Source organism: Anguilla anguilla, chromosome 11 (assembly GCF_013347855.1).
Source record: "Anguilla anguilla isolate fAngAng1 chromosome 11, fAngAng1.pri, whole genome shotgun sequence".
Classification (NCBI taxonomy): Eukaryota; Metazoa; Chordata; class Actinopteri; order Anguilliformes; family Anguillidae; genus Anguilla; species Anguilla anguilla.
In genome coordinates, this window is record NC_049211.1 from 29,159,175 (window position 1) to 29,182,266 (window position 23,092).

Here is a 23,092-nt window from a genome sequence, read left to right on the forward strand (position 1 = left end):
TTCTGAACAAATATTCAGCTGCTGTATTGATGACAGTTATATTCTGGGATGTCTGATACTTTGTTACATATGTATACCCTGTCTTACACCACACCCCATTTATGAATATTTATCATAAACCACCAAGTCAGAACTCTGAGTGGCACCAATGACAGAACGATGAGATGAATAACTGATACTATATGTTTTCTGAATGCCTGAGACAATAACTCACTAAAGCAGGAAGTACAGAGACTGTAACCAAGGAGACTCCAGTGCTGGCAGCTAGTCTTACATGCATTTGTTATTCCTTCATAAAATAAACTTTTTTTTTGTTTAGTTCAGTCATTTTATTTTATCACTTAACATAAAAAAATGAAACTGGACAGCTAAACAGTTTGAAGTGTAGTGAAAAGCAATGTACACCAGCAGCGAGTCCAGTCTGTCTCACTTCCTGAACTTCCTGTTATAAACCTATTTTCATTTAGGTTCCTAGTTTGCACTGCAGGTTTAGTACCTTAGTAACCATGGTGACATGTATAAACAGAGACAGCCATGTTGACTTTGAAGAAGCAGACAAAGCAGTGGCCAATTAAATACGATTTAGTTATAATGGCTGTGAGTGTGGCTGTTTTCCCCTATTTTAATTTTGAAATAGTAGGAAATTTTATATAATGCTGTTTTTGCCAACATGTCCTAATTCCACTTTTTGATCCTATATTATTTAATTTTATTAGTGGTCATTAAAGTTAAATCAGGAAAGGCTGGCAAAAACACCATTATATATAATATACAACATTTCGGTTTACATGTAGTTAAGTGAAAACAAATCCCATCTCTCACTGGCACTCTATCTCTCAAATATCATATATTGGCAAAGCACAGATAAATTTAAAATTTACAAACACACCATACAATAGAGGTACAATACAGTCTTTCTCTTTCTCTCTCTTTCTCTCAACCACCCCTCCATCCCCCTCCCCCCACCCCCTCGCCCCCCACACTGTGTGGTGCAGGTTTCCCCTTCCTCTTAGCCTCACGGCTAACGGCAGCTCAGTCCTGGTCTAAGCCATGCACCCACATCACACACACACACACCGCACGCTGGATCTGCGACAGGAAGTAATGGCGAAAGACGGAATCAAGCTGAGCGCACGTTCTCCGCAGAGTTCCTCCCGCGCTTACGCCGCTTGCGGGTCCCGCGCCCGGTGTCGTGCGGCGGGTTCGAGTGGCCGCGAGGACGCCAGGCCCGTGTGACGCTGCACCAGAAAGCATGCCGGTCACCATGGAGAACGGGACACAAGGCTGAATGCTGAACACAAGGGGAAAAGGCTCATTTCCTGAGGAAAGTGTGACATTTAAAAAAAACCCACAAATCAATAGCACATGTTTTTCTATGTAATCCTTGTAAGCAGTGCTGCCTGTAGAGTGGTTAACCCTTTTGTACATGTCCCGTTTTGCCATCATAGTCAAAAATCGTGGGCTCATTTGACATCCGTCCTTAACTTTGACTTATAAAGAAATGCATGCATGCAAATATTTCATTTTCGGTGCAAACGTGTAACATTTTAATTGCGTTAGATCGTCACTGATCTCACCGAACTGTGTTTAAACACTTACATTTAATTGCATGTTAAAGTGTAAGTGTGATTAAAACTAGGCCTTAAAGGTTACCTCAGAAGGAAACTACTAAAACTCTCCTGCACGTGTTCATTTATATGCTGTTTAATGAAGGACTAAAATAGAGTAAATTAATTTTTTTGAAGGTACAAGGTGCTCTTTGTTTATACAGTGTACTACTGAAATAAAATACCTCTCTATAAGCTTTTGTTGATCTACCAACGGTCATATATTGTTTAAGATTAGCAAGATTATCACGTTGGCTGAATATTCCAGCTAAAGAGTCACTGGTAAGGGGAAAAAGTGGAGGGATTGCCAAGAAGTGAACAGGAAAATCTCATGTCACACACAGCTGCAGAGCACATTACAGAAAGTTAAGGAAACTAACAAATTCCCCTTGCCCCCCCCCCCCCCCCCCCTTAATAGGCATTTTGTTTTCATTTCAACTCTGGTACGGATTAGCACTTGTCATGAATTTCCCGGAATTTATATTTTAGAGAAATCTTTTTCGACACGGATTCTCGAGAAATTGTCAGTGTCATAAATTTGCAGAATGGAAAGAGCAGAAAAATGTACACATTTACCATTAAAGCATTCCAAGCAAATAACTTAATGGAAAGTAGCTGGTTCCCTTAAACATTTTAAAATTTTCATATGAGCAAACACAACTTTACTCTATAACTCTAGAACAAAAAAAAACAACAAATAAAAAACCACATGAAATATTCCAGGGCTGGTACAACAGTATATGCACCAATTTATATTTTAAAATGCAATTCATTAATATATATATAATTCATTATGCAATTATAATTATATCACCCATATATAATTATAATCACAATTTTAAAATAATCTTGTGCATTGCTTACATCGGCTGAAACTGGTTAACCGTTGATTTCCTAACAGACAGAAAGAATGTTCTAATTTCGTACACAGCGCATAGTTTATTATGCATGTACATAGCATTTTTATCTGCTGATTTAGTGTTTAGTTCCAGATTGCCATTTGCATGTCCAATGACAATAATGTACGATGCGGACAAATAAGCTAAAGTGACACGCGCTGTCATCGCTCACGCTCACGCGGATTTGTCAGAACATATGAACAAAGCAAACAGATATTCCGACTGCGTCCGCATCGGCGAAGCGTCGACGGCGCGCGGCGTCCGCTAGCGCGCGCGAGGGAACGCAACTGGCTGAATTTAACGAACGCTCGCGGTCTCCGGAATTAGGAGAATTACCCTGACGGTAATCGACACTGAAAGGGAGCGGAGAGACTGAGGCGCCGCGCTCATGCAGAGAGGACTCCGCGGCCCCAGAGAAGGGCTCAGCTCAGCACAATATGTATCCACATGACATTATTACATTATTGATTTCCTTAGCAGATGCCCTTATCTGGAGCGACTTGCATAGATTACCTTCTGCGTATGACCCATTTATAAAGCGGGATATTAACTGATGCAACTTCTGCCGACCCCCCCAACCCCATTCTCCCTCACCCCTTACTCCCCATTCCCCACTGCCTGTGTTGGGGTGCAGGAGAAAACATCCAATCAAATTCACAGGGGTTTGAGCTTTCTGATTGGTTCCAATGCTAGTCCCGGACAGAGGCTGCGAGGTTCTGGACTCTGAGTCCAGGCCTGAGTTAAATGCGAAGGGCCGATGCCGGGCGGAACTCTCCGGACCACGGGCCAGTCCATCTCAGCATTTCACACGGGCTTCTTCTCTTATTTACGTCATTGACACAATCGTGTATTTGACCTGACATTTTGGATAAAGCCATGAGCCTACAGCTACGGGCTGTAACAACGTGTCTTTGGTGAAAATGTTTTACTCCAGTCCGCTGTAGGAGTGGACTAGCGTTGAGGAGTACAGCTGAATACAGGTACACGCGTCGGCCCTCCAGGACTGGTGCCGTGCGTCCCTGTTCTGGACCGCGAGCCTCGGCCCGGGATGAAAGCAGACGGCGGGGTGTTCCGGACTGTAAATTCGCTCCGGCTCCGGACCCCCCCCCCCCCCCTCGCCCCCCGCCCCAGCCGGCCTCTGGGCGCGCGAGGCGGCGGGCCGCGCTCTCGTTCCGAATCCCCGAAAAACTGTCAGCGGGAAGAGATGGCCTGACAGCGAGACAGCCCGGGGAGAAAGAAGAGAAGTTGAGGAGAAAGGATGCATAAATCCTGTGTCCTATATAAAAAAGAAATACTATCTGTGTCAAGGAAAGGTGGGATGCCCTAAAATGAATGATAACGGGCTCATTAAAAATAACAGTCGCCCGCATGATGAACGACGGCCTTCCGAGAGGAGCGGGGACTGGCAACCTCCACAAATTAAGAGCGCAGCGTGCTCCGTTAGAGAAATTACCCGCCCTGCCCCCTCCTCCCATTCACCGTAAAACAGCAAACCCGCCATCCCAATATTTACGATGAATAAATGAAGGCCTGTCAGGACGCCGCGGGCCTTATTTATTTCTGATCGGTTTTAGTTTGTTATCGGAGCGATATCCGATTCCGCGGCCGTAAATTCCGAAATTATAAATGGTTTCATTGCAAATTGCCGGAATGCAGGAATTGATTGAGCTAAGTTGCAAGCCGTGCGCTTGTGTATAATGGCACGTACTTTATAATAATGCATCTATTGTCGGGCGAAAAACTGACCGTGACGCTTGATTTACAGATAGCGGTAATAATCTTTTAATTTGGCTTGAGCTGTAGCTTCTGGAGATGGTCCAAACCTCAGGTTCAAGGGTTGGCCAAAATATCTGATTTGAGACATTCAGCTTCCAAAAGCGGTGGATGTATAACACCTGACCAGAATTGCACATTTTTAGACCATTGTTACAAGCCGCAGTGCCTGTGAAGTTTCACACATAGACCTACTGTCCACCATTCTGAAGCAGATGAGCCAACTCACCGAAAATAGATTTGCAGCAGATAATGATGTCATCAGAAGGAACACGACACGTACAAACCTCTCCTGGCACGTTCAACCTGGGTCTGAAGACTTGGGACCGGTGAACTAGATCAGAACAGACAAAGAGAAACATTAAGCATGGCTTTGTCAGATTCACGTAAATATTTAGCTCCACCGTATACACAGATACCACTCGGTGTAGGCTCCACCACAAAATCCCCGTGGCGATTGGCTGACGGGGCGGAGGGAGGGGCTAAAGATGCGCGTGGTGCACTTTTGAACCGGTGGATGTGAGGGCCTCTGCAGGCTAATAGGAGACACGTCAGAGAGCGTCTCTCTCTCCCTCTGTAAACAGCTGCATTCCATGAGTGTGAGAACAGCCCCAGCCCAGACAGGTTCCGGCTTCCTCCACATCCCAGCCTTTCAATGGCTATTCAAAGGTGAGTGCCGGGGGCACAAGGAAGGAAGAAACCACGAGTAAAGGGACAACTCCCCCCCCCCCCCACCCCTCCTGACACAACATGGAAACTGAGCGCAACTTCTGGAAATCATATCATCGTTAGCTGAGTGCCTGTTGGCTACAATTTCTTTGATTTAGAGCCCCAGCTCAGTCTAAGAATGGCAAGCTTATCTTTCTTTTTTGTGCATGTGTGTTACCTTTCAGCTGTAATGCTTGATTAGCTGAAGCAGTACACACACACACACAGTCACTCTCTCTATCTCTCTCTCTCCTGCTCATCTCTCTCTCTCCTTCCCCAAAGCTAAAATTTTCTCAAGTTCAGAAATGGAAATGCAAAACTCAACAAAACTGTGCAAAACCAAAAATTCTAAACCATTTCCATTCCTATTGCAGTGCAAGGGTCTGGGGTTTACTGGTGTGGGGTTTACTGATTCAGGAACGTCATCGTCACTATGGGATGTCGGGGCCAGACACGGAGTCAGGGGATCCCGTTTATGTTCTTTTAAGACAACACAACACAATACAGTACAACGGCACATACAGTTTCATCTTCTAGACTTGTTGGTGTGGCTTATTAATGCTGATGTGTGGGGTGTGTGTAGTTCTAGAAGGGGATGTAGAAAGAAACCAGGGACAATATCTCTATGTGCCACACTTAGTACTATTACTCCATATTGCTAGGAAACATATTTACATATTTATATTAATAAGGTAAGTATTAGGTATAGTATACATTAAAGAGCATTTAGGATAATATATTACTATAATAATTAAGTACAATACCATACACAGGAGTAATACAGTAAATAGCATTACTAAAGGCATTAGTTATGGTTAAGAGGTGTATTGTCTGCAAGAATCTACTGTACTGCTATTAGGTCACCGTGCTACACATAACAATGTAAGCTAGCCCAGTTTTGCATTCTTTAATGGTAATTTGGCATCCACCATATTGGCTTATGCCAATATGAAATGTAAATATGAGTTGCACAGCTATAACTCTGTAAAAATGGAAATTACAGAAAAACAGTTTCTATACCATCAAGTATGTTCTTTACATTATTCTCTGAAGGTTGCTTCTAGAAGGGGCTCAAATTTTGAAGATTTGTGGGGCTCTGGCAAGTCTAAAGCTGGGGGAGGTTGTTGTCGCAAGTGCTTTGCCGGCCCTTGTGGTGTCCACCCCTGACTGCTGCTAGTCCCCCTGGGGGTTCCCAGTCTTACTGGCTCTATGGGGACGATGAGACAGGTGGGGTTGGATCCAATGAGCAGTCTCGACAGGGCTTAGTCTATGGGAGGGATGTGCAGTCCTCACAGAATGCTACATTTGTTCTGGAGGAGAGGCAAGACCTGAAACAAGAAATGTATGCTCGAGAACCAATTCAAAATCAATTTTTGTCTCAATTAAAGCAGTTGTGCAAAATTCCTCCAAGGTGATGTGAAAGATCAAATTATAGGAAGCATTTGGTTGCAGTTATTGCTGCTGAAGGTGGTGCAAGTTACATTTAAGGAGGCAGTTACTTTTTCACACAGGACATAGATAACCTTTTTAATTAAATAAATTAAATAATAATCTTTAAAAATGTGCTCTGCATTTACCAAGGTTCTCTTTGTCTAATACTGCATTTTGTCTAAAGATCATTCAGTGTGACACGCATGCAATAAAAGAGGAAATCAGGAAAGGGGCACACACTTTTTCACGGCACTGTATAAGTCCTGTCGTTTCACATGACACTTTGATCTGATTGCGTTACTGGTGATTTCTGTGTCTGTGCTTCGGTTTATCTGGCCTCATTATACGCACTAATCTCTGAGTCGCTCCAGATAAGGGCGCTGCCTAAGTGAACGAGTGTGTAAGCAAATGGAAGCGAAACGAGCAGCGCCGCTGCTGTTTACGGCCCCACGGTTCCCCGCTCCGCGCCGGGCCTAAGTGATCCACAGCGCTAATGATGCGCCGGGCTCTTCCGCCGTCCTGCTTCCTGTAAGTGCTGAGCAGTACAGTGTGATATACTCTCCCTGTCCTCCTCAGCTGAAGTGTGGTGATCGTTCGGGTGCAAAATGGCTGCCGTGCATTGCTTAGGTCAGTGCTATACATTGGTGGTGGTTGAGGCAAGTTTCCTCCTCATCACTGTAAAGCTCTTATAATTATTATTATTATTATTATTATTATTATTATAGCTCTGCATGCTGATAATGAAGCCTGGACTCAATAAAGTTTTTGAGCCTGTTCTCTATCAGCTCAACACACTCAACTCCTGCATAAAGATGTGATAACGTATTTATGGGAGAGCAGAGCAAGATTTGAAACAATGATTTGAACTGTTTTGAACCAATCATATACATTTTCTGTAGAGCGCAAAAGGTATTTGACTGGTTCAGAAGAGCCAATGATTTGTACTGCGCCATGACTCCACCCATTATGGAGCAATGATACCTCACATTCCCATGACTAATGAGCAGCCCACAGCTAGCAGTAACAGCCACGCAAGGTAGCTCACACCTAATTATGTATGTGTGATACATGTACGATTATGTTGTGGTTTAACATTGCAAATGAGTGGTAAGAGACTATCTTTGAAAGAGCTAGAGGGGAAAGTCTTATCACTGCAATGAGTGTCCACCTATCTTTTACTGAATGCCTGCCCCAATTTCAGTGAGTTTAGTGATCACCTAAAATTAACTCACCAAAATGTGTTTGTGAAGAAAAAACAACACTTGCAATTATTTTAATCAGGAAGTGTTGACTGAATTCAGGCCAAGTTGTCTGACAGCCTAAAATCAGGCACTATCTGCGGAAATGGAATTTCTGGGTATTTTACTTCTTGCAATGATGGAAAGAAACCAAGCATAGCTGAACTGGTATCGTTCCATGTTCTCACAAAACACAAACGAACGGTTACCCTTCTTCTGTGAAACTTGCTCAGTTAGGTCCCTGTCTTTTTTGGCTGGGATGGCTTCTCCACAACGAGGTGTTTTTGCGCTGAGATGAACACTGAACAATAGAGACTTGTTGAATCATACCAAAGGAAAAGAACAGGTCTTCATTCATTGCTCAGGTCGAGATGGAGCTACCCCATTTTACACTGACGAAACAGTGCTGAGCCAAGCCATGCTGGAGCCAGGCCTGGCTGGCCTGACTGGGCCTGGTACACGTTCCAGTGGAGGAGCCCTTCAGGCAGCAAGTTATCACTCAATGAGTAGGGGGAGAGACTGTCGTGGGCTCGCCGGTGGGAGAAAGAAGATGGAGAGAGCTCACGATTAGCGCCGGGAGGAAAACGGAGGCGGGCGAAGGGGAAAAGGAGGGAAGCGAAACGCGGAGGAGGGGACGGGGGACGGGGGGTTGAGGGCTGGTCGTCCGTCCTTCAGAGGAGCTCCATTTCCTGGCCCTCGCCGCAGAGACGCAGGGGCGAGCTGGAGGATAGCGGAATAGAAAAGGAATCGCCAAAGTAGGTCAGCGCTCTCTCCTGGGTCAAGACGCGTACCTTTTTTTTTCCGGAACGTTCCGCAGACTTGATAATGTCGGCTGTGACAATAACGCCGCTGCGCGAGACCGGGGGTCTCCCCGCCGCTGCTCCGCCAGGTCCCCCGGGGCGGCGGCTGTGATCTGGCTACTCATTCCAACGCTCCCACTGGCGCATTCTGCACTTCTCCGTCCGACTCGCTATTTTTTACACAGGCACAGGTGACTGTGGTGTGGCTTTTGCTTTCGATAAGAAAGCGTTACGGCTGAAAGCTAACAACCAATAGAAGAAGATCACAATTATTGCCCTGTCAGCTGACATCAGGGTCATATTTGGGGTTCAGTTCTAAATGACAATGAACCAAACCAAAAAATATAAGCTCACCTTTCCTAGATTGAGCTGGGACTCCAAAGCAAAGAGCTTTTAATACAGCAGACCCCTCTACCGAGCTAACCATGAAATGATCTCCAAGTTCAAATTTTCTAGACGACTGGTAAAAAAACAAAGCTAAACACAAATGCGACAATGCTAACAAACACAGGTCAGATTACATTAGCGACATCAACAGAGGCTTCAGCACAATTTATGCTGATATGTTAAAATAAAAATAGACAGCCGTTTTGGTGATAGATACTGTTCCTGTTGTAAGAGCCCTCCCTTCACGCAAGAATGTAAAGTTAAAATACAGATGCCCTCGCGGGAGGGGAGAGACAATAAATTTTGCATAAGAGCAACACATGTTTTAAATAAGAAGCCCTCCATCACAGCTCGCTGCTTCCAAAGTGGAAATGTTTTATTTTATTTCCCCCCCCCCTTCGACAAAATAAAGGGCCAAAACTATACTTTCCTTTGAGACATCAGCCACACATAGCCTTCATTCAAATTCCTCGAAAAAACCATTAAGGCTGCCGAGCAGTTTCTTACTCTTGATATACAGCAGTCGTAATCTTAGTGACAGTACTGTAGCTCACATCAGACGGCAGAAGCGGCCCAAAAAACAGGTTAAAAAAACTCTTTTTAGAACAAACTGTAATTTTGATATGCAAGTTTTTGACAGACTCAATGCCCTGATGAAAAATGAAATATGCGGTGTATTTATAGGGTAAATTGGGCCATCTGAAATGCAAGGCGTTCGTATTTTCACACGTCAAAACACATGAAATATATGACAAAATAAAAATAAAGTGCTGCCACTGCAATGCATGCGGTTTTATGTACACAAGCTCGCATGTTTAGAACATATGTTGTAGAATATATTTTTAAATGTGTCAATATTCAATGTATTCCATCATAATACTTTTATTATTCATAAAAACATCCATAATACATTAACAGATAAAAAAATTGATATTATATTTTTGTATCTGTGAAAAAAATATATTGCACATACAATTTTAATTATGGATTGTATGTTTTTATCCCACATTATATTTCATGCATGTTTCACACAAAAATTAAAGCTCACAGACAGTGAATTTACTAACACTGACCTCCAACCCGTTCCCCCCCCCCCCCCCACCAAATAAGACCAAGCATGATCTGCTCTGTGTCCACGCCCCCCCTCCTACTGCACCCCACCCCCGCACAAAATAAGACCAAGCATGATCTGCTCTGTGTCCACGCCCCCCCTCCTACCGCACCCCACCCCCGCACCCCGTGTGCCTAATCCCCCGGCCCGCTCCGCGCCCCCTCCCCCGGCCCGTTTCCGTGTCGCGGATGGCCGGCCGGGATCATCCCCGCTTGTCCGGGAGGACGGCTGACCCGGCCTGGACAAATGCTCCGATGTTTCATTTATCGATTCAATCTCCCCCCGCTGCGGGGTCTCTATAAAAACCCACTCCTCGCAAATGACAAGGGCTGTCAAAGGGGGGCCGTCCAGATTCATGTCTTCTTCCGAGCGTAGATAAGGGGCCGGCTCGGTCTGGTCTCAGGCAGATACTAAACAATGAGCCATTACTCATATGTGCACAACATGCATGCAAGCACGCCCTACACCGCTGCATTGGATGAGCAGATATAATTCTTTAAGTACGAGGAAAAGTAGTGTACAGAGTGCAAAGGGAGATAATTAGGGTTTATAGACTTAATTTAAGTACTTGTACTGCTTGATTATATGTAGCTGTACACTGATAAGACTTCATTGAAATTTACAACAAGTAATCTGCTGCCATATGGACTAACCAAATGGAGAGTGCAGACTGGCAAAAGCAATCAGCTTTTTAATTAACAGAATTAACAGTGCGATGTTTAACTATAATGACAGCAATAAAAACAGGAGATGAGAAGTTGATGTGACAATCGCAGCCCTGGAAAAAAAGAGGGGGGGGGGGGGGGCGTGCATAACTGTTATTTTCATTATTTGGAGCAGAGACGATAAAACAACGTGGGGGTAGCGTGTGTGGGGGGGTGGGGGGGGAGCTGTTTGTCCCGCTCTCTCCCTCCCTCTCTCTCTCTCTCGCGCTCGTGAGCGCTGGTTATTGACACTGCGATGGAGAGCGGTAAAACAGGGGTCGGCTTGTTTACACTGGTCTACCCGAGTCCCCGTCACTCCCCGGCACCAGCGCCGCGGCTGAAACGCGACCGCCGCGCTCTCCTCCGCCGCTCCGGGGTTCAGCTGCCAGAAACACCGCCGCCGCCGCCGCCGCCATTATTTCACCGCCCGAGGGTGACGCTCCGCTCGCTTCGCTCGGCGCCTTCCTGCGGAAATGTTCCACGCGGTTCTGACCCGCGCTCACATGACTCCGCTGAACGGCAATTTGTCGTCGCCGCGGCGCCGTACTCGCGGGGCGATTAAACGCGTCGCGTCAGGTGGTTAAATTACACTGAGCGCCGTGGTTACGACCGCGATGATGTAATAGAATGCAAAACGCTACGTCTGAGCGGAACAAAGCCATACCGCGGCTTTCTGAGAGCCGCAATACAACAAAGGCTTCCCCCCCTTTGTTTTGCTTTACCAATTCACAGGGTAAGGAATCATAGCAACGGAACACATCACCAAGGTTTGCGTAACAAGGTTAGCCAGGCCCTTTAATCCATCCCCGTTAAAACGCCATTAATCAATTAAGGGGAGCGGCTGTGATTGGCTGAGGAAGGTCATTGGGAGCTGACAGCGGCGGAATGTCCCCCGCTGCACGCGGAGATGGTGATAAACCACGGCAGGGGCTAGCGCCGCGCGGCGCCGCGCACAGAAACTCAAATTATTAGAAATAATGAAAAGACATCAATACGAATTCTGCCGAGACTCGTTTCATTCTGTTTTCGACAGCATTTTCTGCCTGTAATTTTCTCTAAATGTTAACGTCACCGAGCCTGCCTATTGATTCTATTACTTTTGACCTTGCATTAGTGTCGGCTAATCTTGCATGCCATAAAATTTAATTTCATAGTGAAAATTATACCGGGGCCCTGAGGGTGAGTTATGCACAGGTTGCGGCACCCTTGGGATTCATAACTGCACACGCGGGTAAACAAACCGTAGAGTTAATGTTTCTTAGATGACTGAGCAGCACCGGAGGTTACATTTCTTGTAAAACCTAAAGGTTTTTGCTGAGCGACAATGCCCCTCTTGTCGAGTTCAGTTCAGAGCCTCAATCATAAACGATTGCGGGCGTGTCCGGGAAGGAGATTGTTTTTCCAGTTCTGAAGAGGGGGTGCGAATGTTAATTGGGTCAACAACCTCTTGAATTTGCAGTGATTTAAGGTGTTCTGTCATTTGGGTCATATTGGAAGATATTGCATATTTTCACCCTTTTCTATCATAAAGGAAAATGGAACATATATTCTATAATGGAATATCACTTTTTAATACAGCCATGCCATTAAAGTCAATTGGTAAAATAGGTTATACACATCGTATGTGTGTTACTAATTGCTTTTGAGATTGGAATTACATGTGAATGACATTATTTTAGATTACTGTTCTGATATTGGTTATTATTCCACAGACTTTTCTTTGTCTTGTGGATACTTGTGGAGATGTGCCAGGCTATCGGCTGTATCATATCAAATGGACAATGGGCAGTAGCACTGTCTGACGTCAATATTAAATGGGAATTGGACTAAAATTATGAATACCGCAGATTCTTGTTCTTGTTCTGACTCACACAGCTGTTTTGTAGAGCATAATAACCAATCTTTTTCAATTTAACGAGAGTTTTGTAATTAAAAATAAAAATATTACCATGTTATGTGACTGTGGATATAATTTTTGAGTTCGGAAGATTTGTATTCAGACCCCTTCTATAGGAAGGGAGAGCATCTAATATAACCACATGACGTTACCCCCAGATGTCAAATATTAATATTTTTCACGGGACCTGAAAAAGGCAATACGTCTGCTATGAGGCCAGCTCCATGTCAAGGTTTCGGAAATATACAATGATCATAATGCCCTCATTTTGGGCACAAAGGCTCTAGACTACAAGACTTTTCTCTTTAAAGACTGCAGCACCCATGAAGGTAGGGAAAATCAAGAAGTTAAAAGGGATAAAGAACATTGAGGGTGGGGTGGGGTACCCCAGTGACCCCACATGAGAAAATGACAGTTCTGTGGATGTAACATCAAGATACTTTGGCCTAATCACAAAAGAATTGAAATATGAAACTTGGCAAGCTACTAAGATACCTTTAGAAATGACTGCAATATGTTTAGACAGGAAAAAACTGTTTAAATACCAAGCCCCACTAATGTGACCTTATTGGGCTGTCTTTTAGTGACAGCCTACATGTGTCCACGCCCACCAACCATCCACAGGTCCTGAAGCTGTGCTGTCAAATGGTAAAAGGAGTTATATTCCTTCTATGAAGCTGCGCACAATAATACATTGCTAATTGTTCACAACCGATTCTTGCAAGGCATGAAATCCTCTTCACGTATCACATTTGCTTCTTGAACTGCTGAAGATATATGACAGAGAATGACTGGTCGCTTTGAAAAGGAAGCAGGGCAATCTTCTTTTATGCAAAAGGTGGTTTACTATTCAATCACAAGCACACTAACCCCCCCCCCCCCCCCCCGCCGCCCCCCCCCCCCCCCCCCCGCCGCCCCTTACCGTCTGCACAGTAAAAGGTGGGGTGGGGAGGGGGGAGGGATTGTGGGTCGGCGTTTTCATAATAAATCAAGCTAGAACACGAGCTTTACATTTGTTTGTTTTATGAGGGGGAGGAATTATGCTGGTTCCATTTCACTCAATGTCTTTGCTCCTCTGAGAGCTGTAAGACATCAACAAGAAAATTTCCCTAAGCCTGCAGTGCATCAAACAGAGAAGCACCACAAACTGTCTCAAGCGCTTTATAAACGATAAGTAGGCGGCAGCTAATTATCTCAATCCTTTTTTTTCTCTCTACTTGTTTACCTTATAAGTTCTGGGTGGACATTCGTACCTTTTAACCCAGGATGTCAATGACCCACGAGAAATGTAAGCTGTGTGTGTTTTTGCACGCTCATTGTTATGAGGGAAGAATCACTTTTAGGTGCTGTCATACATGTATGTGCTCACATTGAATGCACACCTAATGTGGACATTTTGTTCTTCATTTACTGCTTTTGGACTTAACCAAGAAGTGTGAATTTTTTAAAAAATAATAGGCTGCTCTGATGTCAAATTCAGGTTAATTCTTTGTGTAGAAAAATCTTTTATACTCCGTATTTTATCTTTCAGTGTTCAATGCTGTCTTGCTAAGATTCCTAATATGCCCATATAAGATGCAAACTCTATAAATACATATGTTCCAGGTTAAAAGATGCACATGCCCAGTACTACTATTTTTTTAATATGAAACAAGCATGACAGAAGGATAACAAGGTCTTCTTGGATTCCAGTAATAAATATTAAACTACAGACAGTAAACAAACCACCAAAGTTGCTTAAAATAAAATAATACAGTTCAACATTTACACTGTAAAATTTTCTGGTAAAATTTGATGGCAGGTGAAATTTACAAAAAATGTATTCTGGCAGTAAATCTTAATACTGTAACGGGTCTATCTGACTGCTACAGATTTCCAGTTTTCAACATTTATCTCGTTTTCTATAGTTTTTGTTTTCTGTAGTCACACTGATCAATTATAGCCTAATTTCACAACCTGTTTTTCATTGTAGCCTAGACTGAATTCATGCAATAATAATGATCTAAATTAAAATAGCTGAAAATCCTGATCAAGATCAAGATCATGGTGTCAGGCAGTGACTGGACATGGATTCCAAATGTATTCCATAATTGTTTAGATGGGCTTCTGCACATCTTCATTGCTGGGCTGAAGTATTATACAGTATGTGACATAAGAAACAAGTAAAGTAAATTATTACTAAGGACCTACATATTAAGTAATCATTTACAGCTCAACTGGATGGACTAAATAGAACTTAATGCTAAAATGGTTGGACTAAATAGAACATATAGCTCAACTGGATGGACTAAATAGAACATATAGCTCAACTGGATGGACTAAATAGAACTTAGTGCTGAACTGGAGGGACTAAACAGAATTTATAGCTCAACTGGATGGACTAAATAGAACTTACTGCCAAACTGGAGGGATTAAACAGAATTTACTGCTGTACTGGAAGGATTAAATAGTACTTACTGACAAACTGAAAGAACTGTTCTACTTGCAAATTCAGAGCCGCTAGTATTGGACCACATTGGCCCTCTTTCTGTCTTTTACAACAAGACCTATCCAGCTTCTTAACAAACCCAATGTATGTCACATCTGATGATCATGGTCTCAATGCAAGAAACTGGATATGAATAGGATTTGTCCTAATCCAATCTGAATCACATCTGGAGGTAGTCCGAGTCACATTTTGTCAGTATTAGATTTGAAGGTAAATGTTCCAGTAAGTGTCTTCTCCGGTTGCCAGCATTCTGCTGACAAATAGCATCCCATTATAAGCGCGCGGGAGTCGCCAGACACCCTGTTGCCGAGCTGGTCCTCAGGTCGAATGGAACGCTGAGCACGCGACCGGGGAGAAATTCCATCTCAGCCCGAACGCACAAAATCGGATATGCGGCACGTTGTAAATCATGCGCTCGCAGACGACCGCACATATTGGACATACCGAAATCAGATTTGTCAACTGATAAGAGTGTAAACGAGGCCTGGGTGCGACCGTGAAACTGAACAGTGGGGCGGAGGAGTGTCCCTGGAGAAACTAGACGCGCTACGCTAACACTGGTGCGAGGACTGCCAGCAGGTCTGGGACACACAGAGGTGGCAGGTCTCTTCCATATTTAAGCAAAAGCAGTCAACACAGGCACCTGATTTATGCCCCACAGATACAGGCTAATCGCAGGAGTCTCCGCAATTTACCTGAAAAGGGCCGGTGTGGGTGTAGGATTTGGTTCTAACCGAGCACGAAAAAAAAACAGATTCAACAAATCAAGGGCTTGATAAAATCATGATTAGTTGAGTCATTGAATCGGATGTCATAGCAATGGGCTTTAATGAAATCCTACACCCATTTCATGCTGGTTAACCTTAACCTATGGCTGTTTCAAAGGCTCTGAAATGGATTGGTCAAATTTTTGTTTCCTAAAGAACAAATGCAGTTTTCTGGTTAGGAAATGTAAAGAATTTTATATAACTTCTCTTACAAATAACCTAAAAAATCCAGCCCAGTTCTAGAAGACCATCACATTATTAGCAGCAACAATTGTGTCTCTTGCCGCCCTCCCTAAGAAAACCATGTTGGACACTCAGCCAGTAACTAGTAACGGCAATATCGTCAATCATTTTAAGAATCCTTTTATATGCACTGATTATATTTTTAACCATCAAAATGAAGGGTCATCAGGAATTTCAAGTCCCACTGTCTTCTGTAAGAACTGAGCCTTCTGCTTTTAGCCCTATTTCCTCTGCTTGTGTTATTGAAGCATTAAGGAATATAGACCCCAGAAAATCAGCAGGTCCTGCTCTGTTAATCCTGAGACTTCTGAAGCTTGCTGCACCACTTGCTGCACTGCCGAATCCCTCACTCACATTGTTAATCTGTCTCTTTTAACCAACACCCTTCCCAGTGATTGGAAGGCAGCCAATGTGCTTCCCTGGTTAAAAGGCTACAATCCCTCTAACACAACTTTTTTTTTTTTTTTTTTTTGCTGTGCTCCCACCCTTGTCCAAGCTCTTCAAATGCTTTTAAGTATATGCAGTCTGCACTTTGGGATCAGCACCTGGTCCTCAATACGGGCAAAACTAAATGTCTTATGTTTTCAAGGTCTCATGAATTGAAAATCACCACTTTTGAAGACAAATGCATGCATAGAGTATCTTAGAGTATCCAATAAATACCTTGGAATCTGGCTTATTGATAAGTAACTAAGAATAAAGTTAGGCATCTATTTTTTGGTCTTAGTTTTAAGATCTGCAGTGTCACCACAAGAAACTCTTACAGTGTCTACTTTTACCTCTATTAGACTATGGAAACACACTAAATATGTACGCTTCCTCGACTACTTTACATCCGTTGGATACAGTTTGCCATAGTGCTTTGACCTTCATTACAGAATTTAAGTCACTAGCCCATCACTGTCTCTTATATGAATGGTCTGGGATGACTTCTTTACACCTGTGCAGATCGATCCACTGTATTCATCTACAAAATAACAATTACTTTCTTCCTACCTCAGCTGTCTAATAAATAGGAATTAACAGTTATCCCCTTCTTTTTGTAAAGTTCCTTGTCTTTCTACTGAACTCTGAAAGGTAGATTTCAGTCATTCTGTACCTTATACTTGGAACAATCTGTAAAAAACCATAAACGAGACAAACTGATTTCAACCGCTGATTTTAAACATGCAATTCATGACTCAGTGCCTAAAGTATGCTCCTGCTTTTAACCTCTATTCTTCTCTGCTCTTTAATTTCTGTTATACTGTCTCATTCCCAAAATAATATGTTGTAACTTGACTGTCAGCAGTCTTGTCAGGTAACATTGTGTTTTATATTAGGTTTCCACAGGTATTCCTGGTTAAATAAAAGTTCATGAATAAATAATAACGGCTTAGCATAATTCCATACAGCTCGATTTACCTGTGAGCGGAGCTGAGTGACGTGCATTAATACAGATGACTGTGGCCCACCTTGTGAGCACGGTCAGGTAGCTTAAGAGTGCAGTGACCTGTTCTGTATCAGTTGAAATTGTGTTTAGTGTGTTGAGGTGTTGCTGTAAGAGATTCAGCTTGAAGCAATCGATACATGACCCTGGGTTTGCACAGCGTGCTAGCTTTGGACGCTCACCTTTCTTGACAGTGGAAGTAGTTAAGTGTTGTCCCTGAGGGAACACACGGGTGTCGGCTGCCAGGATTTTTTATTTTTTTGTGGCCAAACGTCGAGTGCCAGGGGTTGTTTAAAGTGATAAAACCACGAAAGGTTTTGATAAATACGGGGTGACTGTTTTTCTCGTTTTTCTCCTCAAATGGGACCTCAGGACCAGCTTGGGAGGGAGAGTGTGTGGAGCAATGGAGCAGATCACACGCTGAAAACTTACAGTGTGTGCTTGTCAGTCACTTTGGCTCTTAAAGACAATGTTTTTGCACAAGCCGATTGGTCGGTCCGTAGTGATTCCTCAGCCGCACTTCCCTGGGTTTCTCCTTAATTCCAGCCTACTCCGGGTTATCCCTTGCATACATAATGGAAAAAATTGCAGGCTCTCCCCGCATTTAGACTATGAAAATCAGGCCAGTGGAGGGAGGGGATGTTGTGTGGATGCCCACTTGGGAAAACTGCCCTTGTTTCTCGAAAACGTGGCTTGTTTGCTGCCTGCGTACATGTAATTACTCATGCAGAAAAGACCCATCTTTAATCTTTGCACTGAGCACGGACTTCTGAAGACGCTCGCTATCGCATGGACAGATGCCGTGGCTTCACAATTATTTGTGATTAAGAAAGTATAAAAAGCTGCGCCGCTTTGAGGTATTTTATATGGGGACGTGTAAGGGGAAAATCGAACACCTCCCAATTGCGCATACCTTCATTACCAGCAATTATAGTGCTGTTAGATGTGTAAGCACACAAAATGTCCGCACACTGTTGCTGCCCCATATTGGCAATGTTGTAACACTGAAAAAAAACATCCCACTAACATTGTGAGAACATTTGGGTCGGAGCAGAGGAACTTTTCCCATTCACCAGGGGGAATGAACCCGAGGGCAGGAGAAAGAAAAAAAAACGGAAGGGAAAGACAAGGATGCGAAACAGAAACAAAACCCGCGAGTTCATTAAAAGAATTTTCTGGGAATCCGCCTCGGGCGACGGCGGTCGAGCGTCGGCGCAGGCGGGAGTTGCCGCTCAGGTAATTACGCGGGGTTTCGTTCTGCGCCGCGTGTCGTCCTCACCTTGTTTCTCTGACTTCCTGCAGACCGTCCGCGCGCAGCTTCCCCCCCCCCCCCCCCCCCCCCCCCCCACAGGGCCCGCGCACAATGGCACTGACGTCTGAAAGGGCAGCACACGGGAGACGGGAGAGAGATGAGAGAGAGAAACGGACACGGGCATTTAACACGGTCTCTCCTGACTGAGAAGACACAAGCGGAGAGCAGAGGACATGGAGTGACTATAAATGGCACACCGCGCCAGCGCTGTAAAAACACCCAGGTGAACAGCACACTGTACTACACTAGCCTATATTACAATACACTACATTACACTACACTACTCGAAGCTACACAACCCAAAACTATAATACGCTACACTACATTACACTACAGTACACTACACTATGCTACACTACCATATACTACATTACATTACACTATCATACTACACTACACTATATTACACCACAATATACCACACTACACGATGCTACACTGCCATATTCTCTACTATATACACTACACTATGCTACACTACCCTACATTACACTACAATATGCTACACTGCCCTATTCTACACTATATACACTACACTACATACACTACCATACTGTATGCTACACTACACTATATTACTCCACATTATACCACACTACACTATGCTACACTTGCCCTATTTTACGCTACTCTATACTATGCTACACTATACTACACTGCATTACACCACCCTACACTATACTACCCTGTACAAACTACACTACCCAGTACCACACTATATTACCCCCTGTACATACTACACTATTGTATACCGCACCATGCTACAATGAGAGTCACTGCTTAAGCAAGACAAGTCACCCAAATGCCCGATCAGACAGCTGCTTCTGAGCTGCCGGGTCCACGCAATAGATCAGTCATGCAGTCAATATCTGCAAATTAACTTGTAACTTTTTGTCGTCTTGCCAAAATATTCATTACCATAATATTAATTTAACCTCTAACATGGAGTTAAAGGAAAAAGTACATAGTAGACACAATGGTAGTAGGGCATTTACTGTTGAAGTGCTATATTTCTCTGCCCAGTATTTATATATAGCTTTAAAGGTGCGAAAAATGCTTTCGCAGTAATCTTTTGCAAAAGAACAATGGAAAACATTAACACATTACATTTTAGATGAGCTCCAATAAGCAACAATAACAAATGAAACTATGATATATTTTAATGATTCATGTGGCACACACCACGAAGTGATGTATTCTCACAGCTTTAAAAAGTAGATTCAGATTACATTTTGGGTTTATTTTAGTCATTATATATAAGGCAAGAGAGATATGGCTCTTTCCTTCTTAAATCTCTCATGAGGTCAACCTTTTCAAATTGAGTTTATTCAGAAGTCTCTCTTGACATTCAAGATCCAATGGTGGGTACATACTGTAGGAGACCAGCACTGTTCTAGTGGCTATCCTTTAACCTTGTTCATTTCCTTGTGTGTCACATCGTGTTGGACCTTGTATCGACGTGACCATCAAAACTCCACAAAATATGAGGTGCATGTGTTGCAAAAGGCGAAACAATCCTTATTTGGAGCAAATGTAATCACACATTTTTGCTCTCTCCCTGTCCACTTCAGCTGACGTGTAATGAGCGTTCTGGTGCAAAATGGCTGCCGTGCATTACCCAGGTGGGTGCTACACATTGGTGGTGGCTGAGGTGAGTTTTCCCTGATTAGTGCAAAGCAATTTGAGCATCTGGAAAAGTGCTATACAGACGTAATGTTTCATTTCATTCATTTAATTTCATTCAAAGGGTATATTAAGCATTGCAACCACATTAAAATGTCTAATTGCTTAAATAATCATGACATATTTAACCTGTTTCATATGACTTGCTTTGACTGGACTTTCCATTCATTTTACAATTCAGCACAGGCTGCTATCAAAAGCTGCAAACACTGGTACACTTGTGCATTTGTGGACGGACCACTGGCTTAATGAATAGTCTTCCATAAGAGATACATAACCCCTTTATAAGTACTCCATAGCACTTCCATAAGCCCCAAATAAACACAAATGTGTATGTCAATGGCACCAAATATATATATATATATATATATATATATATATATGTGTGTGTGTGTGTGTGTGATGTGTTACATCAGCATTGATATTTCAAGCGGCAATACCATGACATACTACATGACACAAACCATATGCTTAAACCTATTACAGTTGCTGACATGAACACTTATCAGTTTCTATCTAGTGTTTGTGAAGGTGCTATGCATTGCTTATAATGGAGTTATTAGCACTTAGTTTGGTTATTAGATTAGTTATTAGCACTTATGAAGCACCACTGACAGGTGTTACCACTTTTTCCCCTCCTAAGTCAGGATATAAAGCCATTCTCGCGTGCTTTTCCTGCAAATCTTTTCCACAGTAGCTCAGGACTCGAGACAAATTTCTTTCCTAACTTAAAAATAAGCAGAAGTATTACTTTTTTGCAGTCCAAACACATTTTTGGGTGATTGCGAAACCTGACAGGTTGACTAACACTGACTTTTTATTGCGGTTTGCAGAATTAGCTTGCTGGGAGAAAGACCAATGTCCCAGGTACAATGGACAAACACAGCATTAATCAGAACTCAATACATCAGAGCTCCAGGTCTGACTCAAACACACATTCAGATCCTGCTGCATTATTAAAATGCTACACACCCTCGTGCGCTCGCTCGGTGGCTCACAGCTGCGAACCAGGCTCAGGAGAAGTCTTTTCAGACGGACGACTTCCAAAAAAAAACAAAAAAAAAAACAAAAAAAAACAACAGCACGTGATTCTCCAACTGCGAGCGCAGCCTCTCTCCGCTTGTTTAATATTCTCCAAACTACCCTTCAACTCCGCTGCACATTTGTGAGGCTCCGGACCATGAAAACAGCTGGCTCTGAACATCCCCGCCGTCAGGATCTCCTCCGCTGTCAGTGATTGAAACGTCAGCCCAGTGAACTGGAAGTGGACGGTGACATCTCAATCTGCATGCGCCTGTGCGCCGCGCGCCCTCTTCATCCAGGACGCCAGGCCGCTCCCGCGCATCATTCTCATGCTAAACAAGCAGCTGCAACTGCGCCCGCTTTGTGTGCGTTCGCTGTTGAAGGATTCCGAGCGCATTTTACGGTATTATATTTTTCAACGCGCAGTGGCACCAGGGGAATCGACGGTTGAAACTGAGCCATCCGTATGACGGCCCACATACACAATGCGCATTTTACGCTCAGGTATGATAAGTAATAGCCTATGTTTTACAACTGTGTGAATTACAAATATATTTAATGGAACAGACATTATGCTGCATCAGGCAAAGACCCCCCCCCCCCTCCAGTGCACTGCATCAGAGATGGTGACAGCCGCTTAGTAGATTTGCTGTAGGCCCCGTGTTCAACGTATCAGATGAGTCCCGTCTTTTCAGTCCATGCCAGGACTTTGCCTGTCAAAGCACGGTAGATTCCCGCTAATCCCTCTTCTGTGTTTTTAGCCGTTTACATGAATGTTTCAGCTGGTGGTTTCTGTTCTCAAACAGACACACACACACATACACTGCACACGCATACAGATATAAGCACGCACGCATGCACACACTTGCATACACACACATGCACACGCACAGATGCACCCGTGCATGCACACACGCACACACATGCATACACACACACATGCACACACATGCATACACACACACATGCACACACACAAACATACAGATGCACACACACACACACACACACACATACACTAAAGAAGGCACACCTGCCTTCACGAAAATCAGAAATAAATGAAAGAGTAGTCAAAAGACATAATGAGTGGACTCTATAGTGCACATTCCCGTGTGCGTGCACGTGATGGCCAACTCTCATGCACTGGCTTTACTGATGGCAAATTGCTTTCAGATAAAATACAAAAGCAATGGCAGGTACGCCACTCTACTGAGCACCACGAGCAAGACAGATGTTTGCTTGTGCAGTATAGGCATCTCATCACATTCGATTTTTACATGATCTGAAAAGTTTTGAGTGGGCCTTTGGAAACTGTTCAAATATTGTACAGCAGGATGTTAGGTGCAGAAGATAAGGGGCATAATGTTATTTTATTGTAGATGTGTTCTTCCTAATGACTTCTGTTGGATGTGTCTGTTTTAATATCATACAATGTAATACTAATCCAAAAATCAAATATTTGCATCATATTTCAGTGCTTTTCATATTTGTGAGAGTGTTACTTTTTGGTTTATTACTTAATTTTTGCCAGGTTTGAACATACATACTATGAGCTTAAATGAATACCGGTACATAATATATTATTAGACATC

At 43.4% G+C, this 23,092-nt stretch overlaps 1 long non-coding RNA gene across 2 annotated transcripts in view; it reads right to left on the reverse strand.

Annotated features, from left to right (window-relative positions):
* Positions 1-1,027: 1,027 nt before the first annotated feature.
* The window catches only part of LOC118208056, a 148,306-nt gene continuing 126,241 nt past the window's right edge, over positions 1,028-23,092 (reverse strand). Inside the window, exons 3-4 of one of the 2 annotated variants that reach the window (XR_004761499.1) lie at positions 4,509-4,613; positions 1,028-1,291 (exon numbers count right to left, since the gene is read on the reverse strand). This is a non-coding gene — a long non-coding RNA (uncharacterized LOC118208056). Of the gene's footprint in view, positions 1,292-4,508; positions 4,614-6,199; positions 6,316-23,092 lie in introns of those variants that run through there. The other variant, XR_004761500.1, reaches the window with a different exon arrangement.